Below are 16012 nucleotides of genomic sequence, written 5' to 3'. Positions count from 1 at the left end.
GAGGACATATGGAGTCAATACTGACCCTGGTTTGTATCTTTTATTTTTTTTAAATCTATATGCTGATGTTAGGCAAACTAGGCTTCTTTTAATTTTGTAATTTTTTAGATCCTTTTTACTCTATCAGATTATGCTAGTCCTGAGTTAGTTAGTCCTGATGTGTTCCTGAATGGATAAATAAAGCAAAAATATTGGTTGTCCTTTCTTGAAAGGTCTGGGATTCTTTTTCATGTTTTGAACAGTACTTATTGATGCCATTCAAAGGCATTCCTTTCTAAAGGATGAGAAATTTCCAATAGCCAGCAATGATTCAGCATCACAGTTGTGTATAGAATCATCATAAATACAGTAGCCAACAGCAAAGCATGTCTGTAGTGTCATTTTATTGTTGTGGAATAAAATAGGGAATGGTGGTCCATGTGTGAGACATCAGCTTAGCCATGCTAGAGGCATTTTGGGGAAACTGCTGTCCCAAACTGCCATTTAAGAGCAAGGCTCTTCCTCTGAAAAGAAATAAGTGTGTTATAAGCATTAAGAAAGTTAGTGTGATGACAATTAAACTGATCAAAGGAAAAAGAAACTATTAGCAGGAGCATCTCTGAGTTTTACTGAGTTTATTTATCCATTCTGGCAAATGCCCATTTGCCACCTGGTTTATCTGGTCAGGAAGGTGCTTGGAGAAGGGATGCAGTACATTCCTGCCCCAGACAGCTCTGCACTCCGTTCAGAGGGCCCATGCACAGATCCTGGGGCTCGCAGGCAGCACCAGGACAAAAAGTCTGTGTAACCTTCTTTTAAATACTTTTCTCCACTGAGATTTTAGAGGAAGGAGCATGAATTATAGCACAAACCATAGAAAGGCATCCTGAAGGTAGCGCATTCTTTATTCCCATCATGTTAGCTATTTCTGTGCTACATTGAGCAGCAATTTGAAATGTAGTATGGGACTTTTAATAGAAAGTCAACTACAAGCAGGAAAGTAGCAGTCACAGTATCAAGGGCTTAGATGCCACATTGGCCCTAATGTGTGAAAAAATGGATCCCCAATAACTTGGTGGACACAAAGGTCCTACTCCTCTTACTCCAGCTGCGGTAGCTGTTAGGACTGAGTGCAATGCTGTCCTGCACAGCCTATTTTTCCTGTAAGCCTTGAATACAGAAAGCAACAAATGCACCTCCAGGATGATACTCTGCGGTACATGCAGAATGCACCTGTACATCCTCCTCTCATCCTTCCTATGTCTGCCTGGGGGAAATGCCTGTCCTCTGCCAGCTCCTCATGAGAGTGACACTGGTCCAGAGCTGTCCAAGGGCTTGAAGGCTCAGGGCATTGCCCTGTCCATTCATGTTTCATGGACAGAAGAGGGACCATGAGCATCCTTGGGTCTGACAGCCAGGGCTGGAAGGAAGCAGGACCAATTTGTTCTACTGCTCAGGTTAAAAAAAGCTGGAGCACCTGCTAAATCTTCAGTATGCAAGCATGTAATGTGGATAAATTCATAGCAGAGACTCAAATGACCACAGATAGCTTTCCACATAGGGTATTTTCATAAGAAAGCCAGAACATAGAAAGCTGGTGATGTGTATGCATAGATTACATAGATCTTCTGGGCATTTCTACTCCATAATATCAGCTGTAATCATTAAAATTATAGCTTAATTGTCTGCTTTGGCACAGGTACAAAATAATAATCCTGTCTTGCTTGTCAAAACTGAGATGATGGCTGATGGCAGCTGTGTGATTGTCTCTGCCCCAGCCACGAATCTCATTTAACTCCATCAATGTGACAACTGCAGAGTCCTGCTATTGACAGGAACTCCATGGTAAATTTGCTAAATTCCTTGGCTTGTGCTGCTCCTCAGCTGTGTTATAATACAAAGATATTTTAATGAATCCTAGCAGCCAAATGATGTCTACTATAAAAACTATTCCACAGTTTTTCAGTCTTATACAATACATAGAAATTAATCATTTAGTTCTTGAAAGGAGTAGAAAATATGTAGAGTTCACATCCCCAGTGAAGCATGGTTCAGTGCTCATCATGATATGGTTATTTATCAGTGACAATACTGGAAGCAGTGTTTAAATTCAGCACCTCTGCCGTTTCTGAGAAGAGCAGGAGAGAAGCTGGGAGAACTGTCAGCTGCTTGATACCAAGTCATTTGCTACATCTTTTTATAATTATTAGTATCAGTTCAGGCCTTTTTCAAACAAGTCTGACTTGCTTCTTTAATCACTGTATAATCTTCACAGAGTCCCTCACCCAATAATACAGGCCTATATGCCTATTTGAAAAGAGTTACGTTTACATGGCAGTGAAGATTAGGAAGATTAGATGTCTTAATTATATCCTGTATTTTCATTATTTTTGTACTCCTAGAGATGTGTAAGAAAAAGCTCGCTTTCTCCGATAACATCTGATCTTTGGTGTCTGTTAACAGGTTTTTAATGAAAGACTGCAGACCTGCTTGAGACTGCAAGTGTCAGAGTTGGGGGAAGCAGCAAAGGTGTTTGGTGTCACAGGTACTGCCCTCCAGGAATGGGGTGCTTGCTGTCTTTCTGTATCATCAGTCACTCCAGCTGTCGGGCCAAAGGGGCATGGGTGAAGAAGCAGTATTGCTTCTTGAGTGCTAACCCCCTGTGCAGATGGCATCAGAGGGTAATTAGAGGAGTGCCCTCTTGCTATGGGTGTCCCTCTCTGATTGCCCCTCTCCAAAGGGGGAGACTGCAGGGATCAATGCTGCGCATTATCAGTCCTTTCCAGAGCTGATTCCCCATCCCCCACACCAGTGGCTGTATGGTGAAAGCCTGCTGTCACCAGGGTAGAGAGCTGGGGTTCTAGGTGAGCTCAAGAAATTTGAGGTTTTGGCCAATAGCTATGGTAATGCAAGTCTGACTAATGAAAATTACAATTTGACACACTAGACGTGCTGCCAAAAATGACTGTGCAATATTAATAAACGCTAACAAATATTATCAAATACCATGGCTATGACTTTTATTGTGATCCGCTCTCTAACAGTCAAGGCAGGCTCTCTGGAGATGGGTTTAGGAACATTAAATATTGATCTGAATCTTGCATTGCTCCCTAGGTGGCTTTGGTACTTTATGTCTATTATCTGCTCTTACATTTAGACTATTTTTGCAGCTTTGAAAGATGTGTTCTTGGTTTTGCCAAGTGTCACCAATTAATTTTAAATTCTGTTAAAATAATTTATTGGACTTCAGTGTATTGCTTTAATTCAGAGAAATTAATGCTTAGTCTGCTTTCTGAATTATATGTACAGGGCTAAGTGATCATTTCAAATAAATGTAGATTGTACATGGGGTAGCACCACTGACAGTCTTCTGGGCAAACCCACAGCTGTGGACAATGATTTACTACTCTCTTTTAAGATGAACAGAGCAAGTTTTCCCTTGGTAGGGTAGGATACCAGTATACCACTATATCCAGTACCAGGATAAGGACAGGACAGGATAGGATAGGATAGGATAGGATAGGATGGGATAGGACAGGATGGGATGGGATGGGATGGGATGGGATAGGATAGGATAGGATAGGATAGGATAGGATAGGATAGGATAGGATAGGATAGGATAGGATAGGAAACCAGTAGGATAAGGGCAGGCTTAGAGTAAGTAAAGCAAAAAATCAGTATGACTCTGGGAACAGGACTTTTTCAGAAAGAATGAATGTATTATCCTTAAAATAATTATTTTGATAGACTCCCAGTGGCGCACTGAAGATGTATTTGGGTGCATTCGTGCAACAGAATCAGGTAGATATCCATCAGCCCAGTTAAACATATCATCTGTAGTTGTCCTTCCAGGTACCAAAGACTATGAAATTTTAATATGGCTGATTGTTAAGGAGCATTTGGTATGTTCATACTTCAACTGGGCTGAGCAATGGAATGCCCATAACATTTAATATAGTAGCTTGACATTTAAATGTCAGTTAAAAGTCTTTTCTTGAGCTGGTAAAATTTCCAGAGGGATGTGTGTTTCATTATTGGAATGGCCTCACAAATAGCTAGATAATGTGACTGTGATTCCAGGTCCCTGCCAGAGTTTTGTTCTACAAAGAGAGAATTTAAAATTAATTATTCCCAGGACCTACATAACTTACAGAGTTGGAAATGACTGGTGGAGCAGCCACTGTGTGTGCAAGCAGGTGGAGACAGGCACCAGGAAGATTTGACTGACTGTGCTGGGGAACCATGATGTGCTTATGAAATACTGCCAGGAATAATTATGAAAATGACACATTTCCCAAACATTTAAATTGCCTCTGAGCAAACATCTGCTTGGAAATAATAAAGGACCACAGCAGTTTATGCTGTGACCATAGGATGAACCTCCTTAGTGACCACGTAAACGTCTTGTATGTTGGTGGGTCTAGAAGGTTATTCCTGAGGCAAACACAGTGCAGAGTGAAAATGGTAGAGAATAGTAACAGGGAGCAGCTTGCCCTAGAGCTTGAGCACAGGAGGCTGCACTGCAGTGGGCACCTCCTTTACCCCTGTGGTTTCCCTTGGAGGAGTACCTAATCCAGAGTGGCTCTTGGCAGTTGTCTGCTGCACAGAGAGGCAATGCTCCTTATTTTCCTTTCTCTTTTGCAATAAAAAGGTCCCAGCTCTGCTGCAGGGGAATGGCAATAGAGCCAAGAGCAAAATTTGCCCTTATTTTTGCCAGCCAGCAGTATTCTCTTTAATTTTTAATGATTACCGACTACCCTATTCATGAGGCTTTGGAAAAATCAATAATGCATGCACATTTGGTGGGGGGCAAGTGATGTAATCTATCTGCAAGTCTGAGATTATAGTGTGAGATGAGGTACCAACAGTTTGAAATCCTTTATAAATGAATTAAATTGCTTTGTCTAAAAGGAATAGGATGAACTGGATCAAAACTGTTCCTTTCTGAGATAATAAATAAAGTAATAATATGATTGCTAATTTCACTGATTGAGGTTTGGAATCAAATTTAGAAAGGAAAAATTGAACATAGGTGTGAACTCCTGTTTCTAGTAATTGTTTTATCTCAAGAAGATTTTGGGTTCCCTTTCCGTAGGAGAGCACTTGGGTTGTGTTGAGAAAAAACCTGATATAAAATGCAAACTAAAGCAGGCAAACCCAGGAAATTAACACAGGACTTCCCAAACCTATTTTGATTGAAGTTCACTGAGTGAACTACTTTGATAATATCAGCTGGTCCAGCCGTACCCTTAGGGTGTACAGGCTGCACCCCTGTTGGGTGCAGTAGTAGTAGCTGGGAAAAGTGCTGCTGGGCTGTAGTTGTTGTACATCGAGGTGTACAGTCAGTTGGGCAGGGATCACTTTTTACTGGGGCACCGTGGTAAATTGAGTTCACTGAGTTAATTAATGTTAAGAGTACATTTCTAATGAGTGAGTCTTTCTGCTTGCCTAAAGAATTTTCCTCAGAAAATAGAGTAGGCGGTTCCTTACAGTTTCGGTCTGTCCAGCCCTAAATGCCTGCTAGTACATAACTAAGAATCCTTCTCTCCCTGATTCTAAAGTATCTATAAAACCGCCCAGATTTATTTGTGCCTTCCAGAGGCAAATATCTGTTCTTGTTTAAAACCTTCTGTAAGAAAATCTGTGCCACATCATTGGCACATGCTGGCAAATTAGAGGTGTTGGTGACCAAGGACCAAGGAGGATGTCCCCAATGTGTTTACAGATAGGTATCAAACAAATCAAAATAATTAGGAATTAAGAACAATGTACTTGAGACCACAACCATTTGAGATTTCAAAGTACATATATTGCCTCACTACTCACTATTCTGGCTTGTTTTTACCTCTTCAACTGAGTTAGCATGACAAAGATGTGATAGCAAAAGATGAAGCAGCTGGTCCTTTTCAAACTATATCAATGATTAACTTTGTTTATCAAGGAAAGAATCCACAATGGTTTATTGTTTGTGGTTTTGGAGGGGTTTGTTGTTCTTCATTCCCTCAAGCTTTTTCAGTGTCCTGTCCAAATAGAATTTGCTGCTTTATATTGGATCCTAAATCATGGTTCAGTTCTAAGAAGGCAAAGGGGATCTCTCCTTCCATTTGCAAATTCTTCCTTGTGTAAGACAGTACTAACTCAATGTTAAACCAGTATTTAGTGAACAAAATTACCCTAAGAGATAATCTCTTGGCAAGGGGTAAGGAAAGCACAGCGGGGAGCCATCTGAATGTTTGAGCTTAAATCTGGAAAATAAGGGCTTGAATTTCTCTTTTTGTTTTATTTATTTGTTGTTTATTCACCTGTGCGGTTCTTTTTAACACTTGCCACAGTTGTTGAAGCATGTTCTCACTGACAGTGCAAGTGAGTAAGTCCTATGCACCTTTCTTTTCCCATATTATATTTTGCATAAGCACTGTTAAAATACAGCTATTCACTCTGGTGCCATCTATGCTAAGCAGAAATGTAAATCACTCTCATGCAATTCAAAGGCAATTCAAAGGAACACTGAGTACTGCGTACTTTTTAATCATCTTGTTACAATTAGCAACAATAATTAGTACTATTAACAACAACTGTGTATCATTTTAATTTGGCAATATCTACTGCTGTGAGGGAAAGGGTCAGAGAGCAGTATTTAGTAAAACAGAAATGCCTGTATGAAAAGAGAAGAGAGAGGTTTTAACATTCAAATTAATTTTGAGTTGGGATGAAATTGAGAAATTCTGTGCAATGGTTGGATTTATGCATTTAATGCACAGCAGGCTTGTGAGCAGGGCCAGCAGCTGCACCAAGGAAGATGGGTATGAGTCTGGCTCTGCATGACTTGCCCCAGGATTTGCCTTGTTGTCACCTAGACCCTGGCTAAGGGCCTAGGGCAGCCATCAAGCTGGTGAGGAGTATCTTAAAGGTTGTAATTCAGGAGCAGACCTAGAAATGCCAATCTGGGAGTTAATCCAGCTGTATTCCAATTCATGGGAGTAAAACAAGGAGCAAGAAAGCTTTTTGCTGCAAGCACCCTGCAGTATTGGTGGACTTCAGAGTGATGCACAGAATTTGCACCTCTGGACCATGACTGAATTAACCTTGATTCTGAGCCCATTACTCCTCCTCAGATGGCTTCTTTTTCATATTTCTCTACTGAAGCTTGAGGTAGGATCTCTTCCACCAAATCTAGCTCAAAAGCAGTCAAAATACCCTGTGCTTCCAAAGTAGATGCTGTCCAAACCAAGACTTTTGCCTCCCTGCCTTCTGGCTCTACCTATCCATGCAGGTGCAGAGGGGAGTCTGCTAAACTTTTTACAGAACATAGGTAGATTTTTAGTTGCCTTGTTCTTTGTTAGTTCATTTTATTCCTGGTTTCCCATGCTGTTCAATAACAATTTGCAAAGGCTAGGGTTAACTAGTCTTGCATAATAGTCTTACATAAATTAGAAATATGGACGTTCTGAGCTGTGCCTGGGCTAGTGAGGAAAGAGCTCTTGGAGCTCCCTGGAAGACAAGTAGCTCCACGCAAGTTTCCATCCCACCTCCCTTGAGCACCTATTTTGGTAGGAGATGAATCACTGCTTTTCCACTGTTTTTGACTAGAAAGAACCTGGATGACTCACACACACTAGCAAAGTGCATAATATGTTATTATAATATGTTAGATATCCTGGCTAAGCTCATCCCTGAGAACCCCTTCAGAAACTGCTATTTTCAGAGACCAGCTCAACTGCCTCGGTATGGAGGAGAACCAGGGTGGGAAGGAGGGTTATTTCTGGCTGCAGTGTCACGGCATCACTGGTCTGGCCCTCAGCTGTGCAGGAGGTTATGCTTGTGCACCACATCACAAGCTGTGAGCCCTGTGTTACAGTGGCCTCATGCCTGAATCTGGAAGTGTTCCAGTCAAGCACAATCTGAGCAGCTGAAAAAAAACCCTCTCTAGTCTTAAGGAAGGCTTACACGTGCAGTGAGCTGCAAAAAGATGGCTCCAATCCCAAGCTATGTTTTCATCATTGTGTTTTCATCCTGGGTATCTTGCTGAAAATCCCAAAAATTTCCCAGATGCGACCATTATTATTGCTTATGTGCTTTTATGTGTGGGTATATTCTGCTAAAACTGCCTCTTCTTCATATGATTTCTACAGCAGTGCTTCTCATAACAATAAATTCCTTTCTTTTACAAATACAGTTAAGATAATTGCTCCTTTTACAACCCATGCTTACCTAAACAATTCTGGTTTAGAGCTGGTTTAGAACAAGGATTTCCACATCCAAAGCAACAGGAGTATCCAAGAGTGCAGCTGCCAAGCAATGCCTGAGCCCCCTGGGGCAGGACCTGTGCAGGGTCTGCTCACTGAGAAAGTCTAGGAGCCAAGCTCCTCAGCTTCTTCTCAGGCCTGAAACAGAATTTCATAACAGATGAACTGCTGTATTTCCAAACAGCTGTGCAGCTTGATAAGCAGATCGATATTTGGCATGGAAGGCTGCACAGTCTGTGCTTGTCTACTTCACACTCATCATTACTTTTCCTCCATTTGGCATTGGAATAGCTGTCATTCTGCTTGATTAGCTCCCAGATGATGGAAAAGTTGGCAAACTGTTTCTAATGGAAAGACAGCAGTCTGTGTCTAGAAGGGGGTTGTTGGAAGTGAATTTAAAATACAACAGATACATTTAGGAAATTATTTACATTTTACTCTGTGATGGTCCCCTGGCAACCGTGCACAGAGTCTCACTGAGGTGTTATTGAATAAGAACCCTTTGGGAGAGAGAGAGCTGGCTGAGAGCAATTTTCTTAAGTGAGGACACAGTTTCCATAAAATAAAATAATTTCCCAGAAGCTCATTTTTATTATGAACAATAAAAAATTACATATTTTATGGTCATTTTGATCTGTATATTAACACTTTCATCAAAATGGCCTGAGGCATTTAATATTGTGTTGGTATTAACTGGAACTCCCTTGCTGCTGTGTATCAGCCTATAGAACCATAGCTCAGGACTGCCTGTGTCTACCTGCTTGAAGGCTGATATAGGTTGGTTTCTGGCCAGCATCTATCACTTGTTCTAGAGAAGGATGCATGGCAGGTCTGGGACCCAAAGCAGGGCAGGAACAGTGGGGCCCTGGAGGTTTTCACGCTGTCTTGAACTACACTAGTGTGTGCTGAAAAGGAGTGGCTAAGAGGCTGCACTCCCAGTTGGGTGGGAAATCAACAGAATCAAGCTCAAAGGTGGTCTAGTCAGTTATATAAACTTTTCCAGTGAGTCAGATTACTTTCTTTTGCTCAGAACAATACCTTTGGAGGATGTATTCACTGCAGCACAAAATCTGTTGCACCAAATTAGAGGCATCATTTCAAGAGAGAGAGCAGGCTTAGGAAAGGATATCTTCTCTGGACGGGGGAACAAAAGATGCACGACAGCAATCTGCATTCCCTCAGGAAAATGAAGTAAATTCATTTCAGCTTGTAAAAAACCAAAAGATTTCATTCCCAAGCTGCTTTGGTTATTTTATCCTGATCACTGCACTCTGTGTGCCTCTACACTGCAAATTAACATTTGCTGTCTGTAATCTCTGTTGAACCAATTGCGTTGATTTATACCTGTGCTCTTGTCCAGTTTATCTCCCTTGTGACCAAGGAGGCAGTTCTCTTCTGCTCTTGTGACTTTTTCATTATTGGAATTTATCTCGGGGCTGTGACTGTGGTGCAGAGCGTGCTCACTGCCTCTCTGAATGAAGAGCATAGTAGGTCTGCATCTTGACACAGCTCTGGGAGGAACAGTGCTTCCCTCTCCCTGCCCTGGGAGCCTGATGCCATGCAAAGCAAGAAGGGTGACTTCAGAACTGCCTGGGAAACTCTGTTTCCACTGAATCAGAGTTTAAGAAGGCAAACATGAAGCAGAAAGCATTTTTCTTATCATGGCAGATCAATTCAAGATGTATCCAACTGCATAATGCTGTAGATGCTATTTTTAACGAAAATATTTTAATCTCTGTGGCAGCGTAAATGTTCCTGATAGACTGTATATGCTGTCTCTGACTTCTGTGGATAAAATAATTTTACTGTTACCATCAATAATTCTCTCTGTTTCCACTAAAAGCACTTCAGTATTATTCCTGGTAATTGAAACAGAGACCCAGACACAGCACTCATTGCTGTTGAATGGGAGCAGATGTGGCTCATGGGAGCCGAGCTCCTGCTCTGGCTTCATGGGGACAGCTTTTGGGGTCCCAGGGGAGTGAGAGTCACCTTCAAGGGATGCTGTCTTGGAGGAGCTGTGTCCCATGTGCAGGGAGTTGTAAAGTGGAGGGGTTATCCTTTACTACTCCTAGCTCTACAGGACTCAGTCTTTTGTGGAGTCAGCTCAGCTGGTAGCAGAGATGGAGAAGGTACACCTCAGGGAAAAGATGGCCCTGAATTGCTTAAAAGCTCCTGACACGTCAAAATGGTTCTACGTGACCCAGGTGTTACTATTCTTTTAGTCACTTTCCCATCTGGGTAGCAGAGAACAATTGGTAAGGTTTCTGATTTAAAAGGATCCTGCTTCTTGCATTTCACTATGAAAATGGGGAGAGTCAAGCCTGAAAATACAGTTGTAAAATGATAACCTGGGAGAGGAGAGCCTTGCTCCCAGGCCACGGTACAAACCTCTGGCAGGGGTATGGGGTCACCTGACTGTGGCTTTAGGTAGTTAAATCCCTTCACAAACCTGCAGTCAAGTCTCTTTGCAGAAGGGCTGTAAGGATTTAAGAGTTTTGAGTCACTGGTCAGCTTTAGGATTTGGAGCTTAGTTCCTGTACACCTCATGCCTTTAGAAAATCAGATTTAAGGACCTGTAAAATGCCCTGTCCTGGCTTCAGCTTGTCCATGATGTCCCTGCACTAGGAGAGCACCTAGTGCAGGGCACAGGATGGGGCTCTGGAGGAACGTAGGGTTTCCTTTATCAGGGGAGGTCTAGCAGTGTCACCAGTGTCTAGCACGTGCTCCAGGGTTCCTCCACTGCCCAGACCGGCTCCTTGTGCAGCAAGAGACAGTGGTAGGATGCCCAATATTTGTGCTTTCATTATTGCCATAAAAGCGGCATGCCTGGCTCTGCAGAAGTTGTTGTTGTTGTATTGTAAAAGTGAAATTTAGATAAGGTCAAGGAGAACAAAATAGAAAGTTCAAAACATCACCAGAGCTGGGGCTGAGGGTGCTCCTCTGCAGTGGTGCCTTGTGCAAGTGTTGGGTACATCACAATACAGACCATGAGTGGAGCCTGAACACAACATTCATCTATCTCACCCAGGGCACGAGTCCCCCATCTTTCTATGCGTTATATCCTTATAAACTGGGGTAAAACCTGTAAAGCACTACTCATGTTTCCTTCCTTTTGGAAAATTATTATTCTGATTTTTCCAGCTTCTGCTTTTTTCTTCCCCTTTTTCTATTTTTCCGTTTTATGTGTCAGTACACATTCCTATGTGAGTCTTTGTGCTTAAATGGAGAGAGCTGTAAATCATGCCTGAGGCTTCACTGTTTCCAAAAGAAACGACAAAGGATAAAAAAAAATCCGGAAGACCTAAATGAAGACCACAAAATGAATGAGGAGGGGAAGACTGGATAAAAAGAGAAATGTATACTAATTATTGGAAAGCCTCTGATTTTGAAAAAGGACAGTCTTTGATGGAAGAAGAAAAGTGTTGTTTGGTATAATTTGACTCACTGCAATTCCAAATTGCTAATTAGTATGCAGGCACATGGCAATACCTCTAATAACTTCCCAACACCTTTTGTTACCTGCTTGCTCAGGCTGTCTAGTCTAAATGAGTCTGTTCAGTTCCAAAACTGTGCATGTCCTTGTTACGGCTACAGTGCTTAATTAGACCTTCTTTTTGTAGCTGGCTCTGCTGTGCTTCTCAAGAGCCATCTGCTCAAAATAGAGGAAGGGATGGAGCAGTACCTTTATGTAGGCTTGTGCACAGAGCAGAATAGCTCTGGGCTAAAAAACCACAAATAGGTAAGAGCTTTGGTGGTTGGTTGCATTGCTGGGTGGCTGGTCTGTGTCTGGCTAAGACTGCCATGCAGCAAAAGGGGAGATGGGGGGTCAGCATTGTCTATAGGAAACAGGTATAAAGGTGAGAACTGCTAATTTGTGTCCCAGAGCAGAAGGCTGTAAAGACTGGGTTACCCTTATACGTCAGCTAATTTTGAGAGCATTTACAAAAATTAGGACCTAGATCCTAGTGTCTGGTGACTTCTCTTGAATGGCTTTGGAGCTTGTCAGGTACCTTGACAATGGGAAATACAGAGTCAAATTTAGTACTTGAAGTGTTCAGGTCTTTAACAGTGCTTGACTCATGCTGGGAAGAAAGAGGAAAACTATCACTCCACTGCATTTTTGTTTTGTTTCACTTTGTTTTGGCATATAGAGAAATTGTTCTTTCTCATAACAAATAGATGATGATGCTCTGAGATAGTACAGTGTGTGAATGTCTGTGCTATTCATCATCTTACTGGCTAAAAGGTATGTGTGGAAAACTGAAGAAAAGGAGGCTACAAATGCATTGCTTGGTATTGGTCTGCCCCAAGTGATGTCAAGGGACTTTGACCCTGCTGCAGGTACATAGTAGTTGTCCTGCAGAAAGGAAATTATATTCTCTTACACTGGTCTTCTGTGACCATAGCACATCAAATTCTTAAATGTGAGTTATTTAAGGGCAACAAACTGCACATAATTTCTGTTGGAAATAATGCCACTGCCTCATTCAGTTTAAGAGCTTCACGGTGCGACCTTGGGCATGCCCTGATGTTGGACAGATTCTTAGGCTGGACTTTGCTGAGCCTCTGCCACCTACAAAACAGCTAGAGACATTAGAACAATAGGCTGCTTTGTAAACTGTCACTTCTCCCACAAAGAGCAGCTTCCTTCATGAGCACTAGTTCAGAATGTGCACACATTTGCAGGAGAAATGACAGGTTACGAAGGAGGCAGAAGATCACTCTGCCAGAATCCAGGGCTCATTCTCAGCACAGTATCTGCTTTAGTGCACAATTGCACATAATTTCCTGAAGTCCCCTGGAATTGCATCCTGTATGTCTCAAGCTGGGACTTGTCATGTAAATTGTTTTTCTTGTCCAACTCTACAATACTGTACTGCTGTAACAACACTGCGGCCAATGTGAAATGTTTTGCATTATAGAAGAGACACAGAAATCTCAGTCTATGAACTGGTCTGAGGTGCCTCATGAGATGGCAACTTCATTAAGCATTTCTGGGAGTTCAGAAAAAAAGCTGGACAAGAGTGTACAATGTATCTCTTGGGTTGGTCATTTGATGCTTACACAGAGTTAATACAAACCCAGGAGTCACATGTTGTGTTAAACCAGCTCCCCTCAAAGCAGTCTAATAACAGAGACATGTAAACAACAGCGCGGCAGCAGTAAAGGCAATTATCATCAAACCCAGTGGCACAGGAGAGGCAGAGCTGACTCCTGCTGCCATGTCTGGGGAACAGGGATAAAATGCTCCCAAGCCTCAGGGGAGCCGGGCATGACAGCCATGGCTCTGCTGTGCTCTGAACGGGCCCTGGGGCCCTGGCTCCCCTCGAGCCCTGTGTGTGCTGCAGTGCTCAGCACCTCCCTGTGCTCCAAGCACCAATCTTACAGCTCTTCCTGGTCTCAGCAGTCATACACACCTGCCTCAGTTGCTGTCTCCACCTAACAGTGTCCAGGGAATAGATAGCCTTGGCTGTGGTGGGGGATGGGGCTGCTACTTATGGAGCACAGTGTCAGGGTTTGCAATGGGCTGCACGTGACCTGGCTATCAAAGCTGTGCATTCCAGGATTAGATTTGAACTCTTATAAGTATCAATATTACTTCTGAGCTGTTTATCTTGCTGCTTGCAGTGTCTCCTCTTCTCTACTCAAACACAGCAAAGGAAGCGGCACTGGCATCTTGTGGCAGGGAGTGCCAAGGCTAGTTCTGTGTTGTAGCACTGATTTTCACCAGACATAGGTCAGATGTAAACCCAGGTCAAAAATTAAACCCACTCGAGGTGCTTCCTTTCCCTTGCCCCTTCTGATAATGGAGGAAACACCAGGAGAGATTAAAATTTCGAATAACAATATATTGAAAATTACAATAACCACAACAATATTAATAACAAGGAATGTACAAAAGAGAGAGAGACCGTGTTCTAGCCACAAAAAAGGTATTCACCACTGAACATCCAGGCAGCACTTTGTGTGGCCTCCAACAAAGGCAGAATGGTGGAGAGCTTCTGCAGCTTAGCTTTTTCTCCCCTCAGCCCAGAAAGAAAAAATAATGGAAAGCAGGGACAAAACAAAAACGTGGAAGCTAGTTTGTCCGAATGAGCTGTACTGCCAAAAGACTGACTGGCAGTGTCTCTCTCTCACCATGGTGGCAGTGGCGCAGTGAGGCTCTCAGTGCCCAGAGGCAGCACGGTCCTGACCCCTGGTCCAGCACACCCTCCAGCCCAAGCCAGGCAGACAAAATGGCAAATTTTCCATATCCAACCTTGTCTTCCTGCCAAGACCACATCCCCAGCCATGATGTGAATGGTATAAAATGGACAGTGCTGAAAACCCCACCCCCTACTACTAACCTGGGGAATGAATGAAGTTTGGCAAAACCCCTCTGGGTGGGGAAGGTAAGGTTTGCAGCTTCTGTGTAGGCTTGGCACGAATGGCTGAGCCAAAACCAGTGACCTGCTCCATAAGCAGGGGGAGGCTTGGGCACAGCCATGGCACAGCTATGTGGGGTGCCCTTGCTGGGGTCACAGTGTCCCCAAGAACAGTATAAGTGGTTGTGTGAATGCTGGTGTGTATGGAGAGCGTGGCCAGTGAGCCTGTATCAGAAGGCTCTGTAGCCAAGTAAGAAATCCAGCAATTCACGTGCTATTGTATAGGAAGAGATTTTTTACGTGGAGCAGAGCTTCCAGACATAGCTGTAGACCAGCTTGGCTCCTCTGGCAGCCCTTGGGGCCATAACACTGCCTGTTGTCCTGCTGCAAGCAGAGAGAAACCTGGGTGACAGGAGTGGCACGTGTGCAAACACGGTGTCATTTTTATTAGGAGAGGCTGGAGAGACCAGCAACCCTGACTGACGAACAAGGGAGGCTCTGGAGGAGGAATGAGCCTCTCATGTCCTTGAGTACTCAGCCATCTTGCCTTTGAGAAGCAGAAGTTGGTGTAGATAATAACCCAGGCTCCTCAGCTTACTAGCTACAAGAGTTTTCACAGTGCAGATACAACAATGAGAAACACCTTTTAAAAAAATGTGCACACATTTATTGTATCTTTTAAGAATGGTTTTACTTGAAAATAATAATAAAAGGTTACCACACAGTACTAAAAGTGAAGGTAACATAAAGGAGAAGACTTTGTACCTTGACAAGCTGCCTTGTCTTGGATAGATCACAGATCACAGAATATTCTGAGTTGAAAGGGACCCACAAGGATCGTCAAGTCCAACTCTTAAGTGAATGACCTATACTGTGATTGAACCTTGGTGTTTTTAGCACCATGCTCTAACCAGCTGAGCTAATCTCAGGGAGAGGTGATGCTTCCCATTCAGTGGTGCTATGTCCAAAGGACTCACGGTGGCATACAGGAAAATTAGTTTCTCACACCTGAAGACAAATAGAACATTTGTGATCAAATGCAGAAAAGCAACTTCCTCAGGCCTCTTTCCTGAGAGCCAAAACCCATGTGTGGAGCTGCTGATTGACTGTTTGAGACAGCAATGCAATTCAGATGAAAGATTATCTGACATTTTAAATATCTGTAAGTTTAATATAACAGGTAAAATTGTCTTGTAGGGATATTATATATATGGAGTCACAGTTTTAAAAGGTGATTGTAACACAAGCAATTGACTGCCATGTAGAGTATGTGCTAAATGATATCTTGAGTGATAATGATGGTTCACTTGGCAGCCTGACAGATCCCTGGTCCATTTATTACAACACTGAAACTGAAGTTCAGGAGGTGCTGCCAGATGGCATTGGCATTGCATGGGCATGAAGTGGCAAAATTCAGCC

General features: G+C 42.8%; 1 protein-coding gene across 5 annotated transcripts in view; it reads left to right on the top strand.

Annotated features, from left to right (window-relative positions):
- Positions 1-16012, top strand: part of KCNIP1 (potassium voltage-gated channel interacting protein 1) — a 288984-nt gene that overhangs the window by 124800 nt on the left and 148172 nt on the right. Inside the window, exon 2 of one of the 5 annotated variants that reach the window (XM_039559511.1) lies at positions 2443-2524. The exons of the other annotated variants lie outside the window; for them this stretch is intronic. The gene's annotated coding sequence lies outside the window, so the exon portion shown is untranslated. The remainder of the gene's footprint in view (positions 1-2442; positions 2525-16012) is intronic. 5 annotated transcript variants of the gene reach the window in all.

This window comes from Corvus cornix, chromosome 13 (assembly GCF_000738735.6).
Source record: "Corvus cornix cornix isolate S_Up_H32 chromosome 13, ASM73873v5, whole genome shotgun sequence".
Taxonomy (NCBI): domain Eukaryota; kingdom Metazoa; phylum Chordata; class Aves; order Passeriformes; family Corvidae; genus Corvus; species Corvus cornix.
This window is presented reverse-complemented; position numbering and strand designations above follow the sequence as displayed.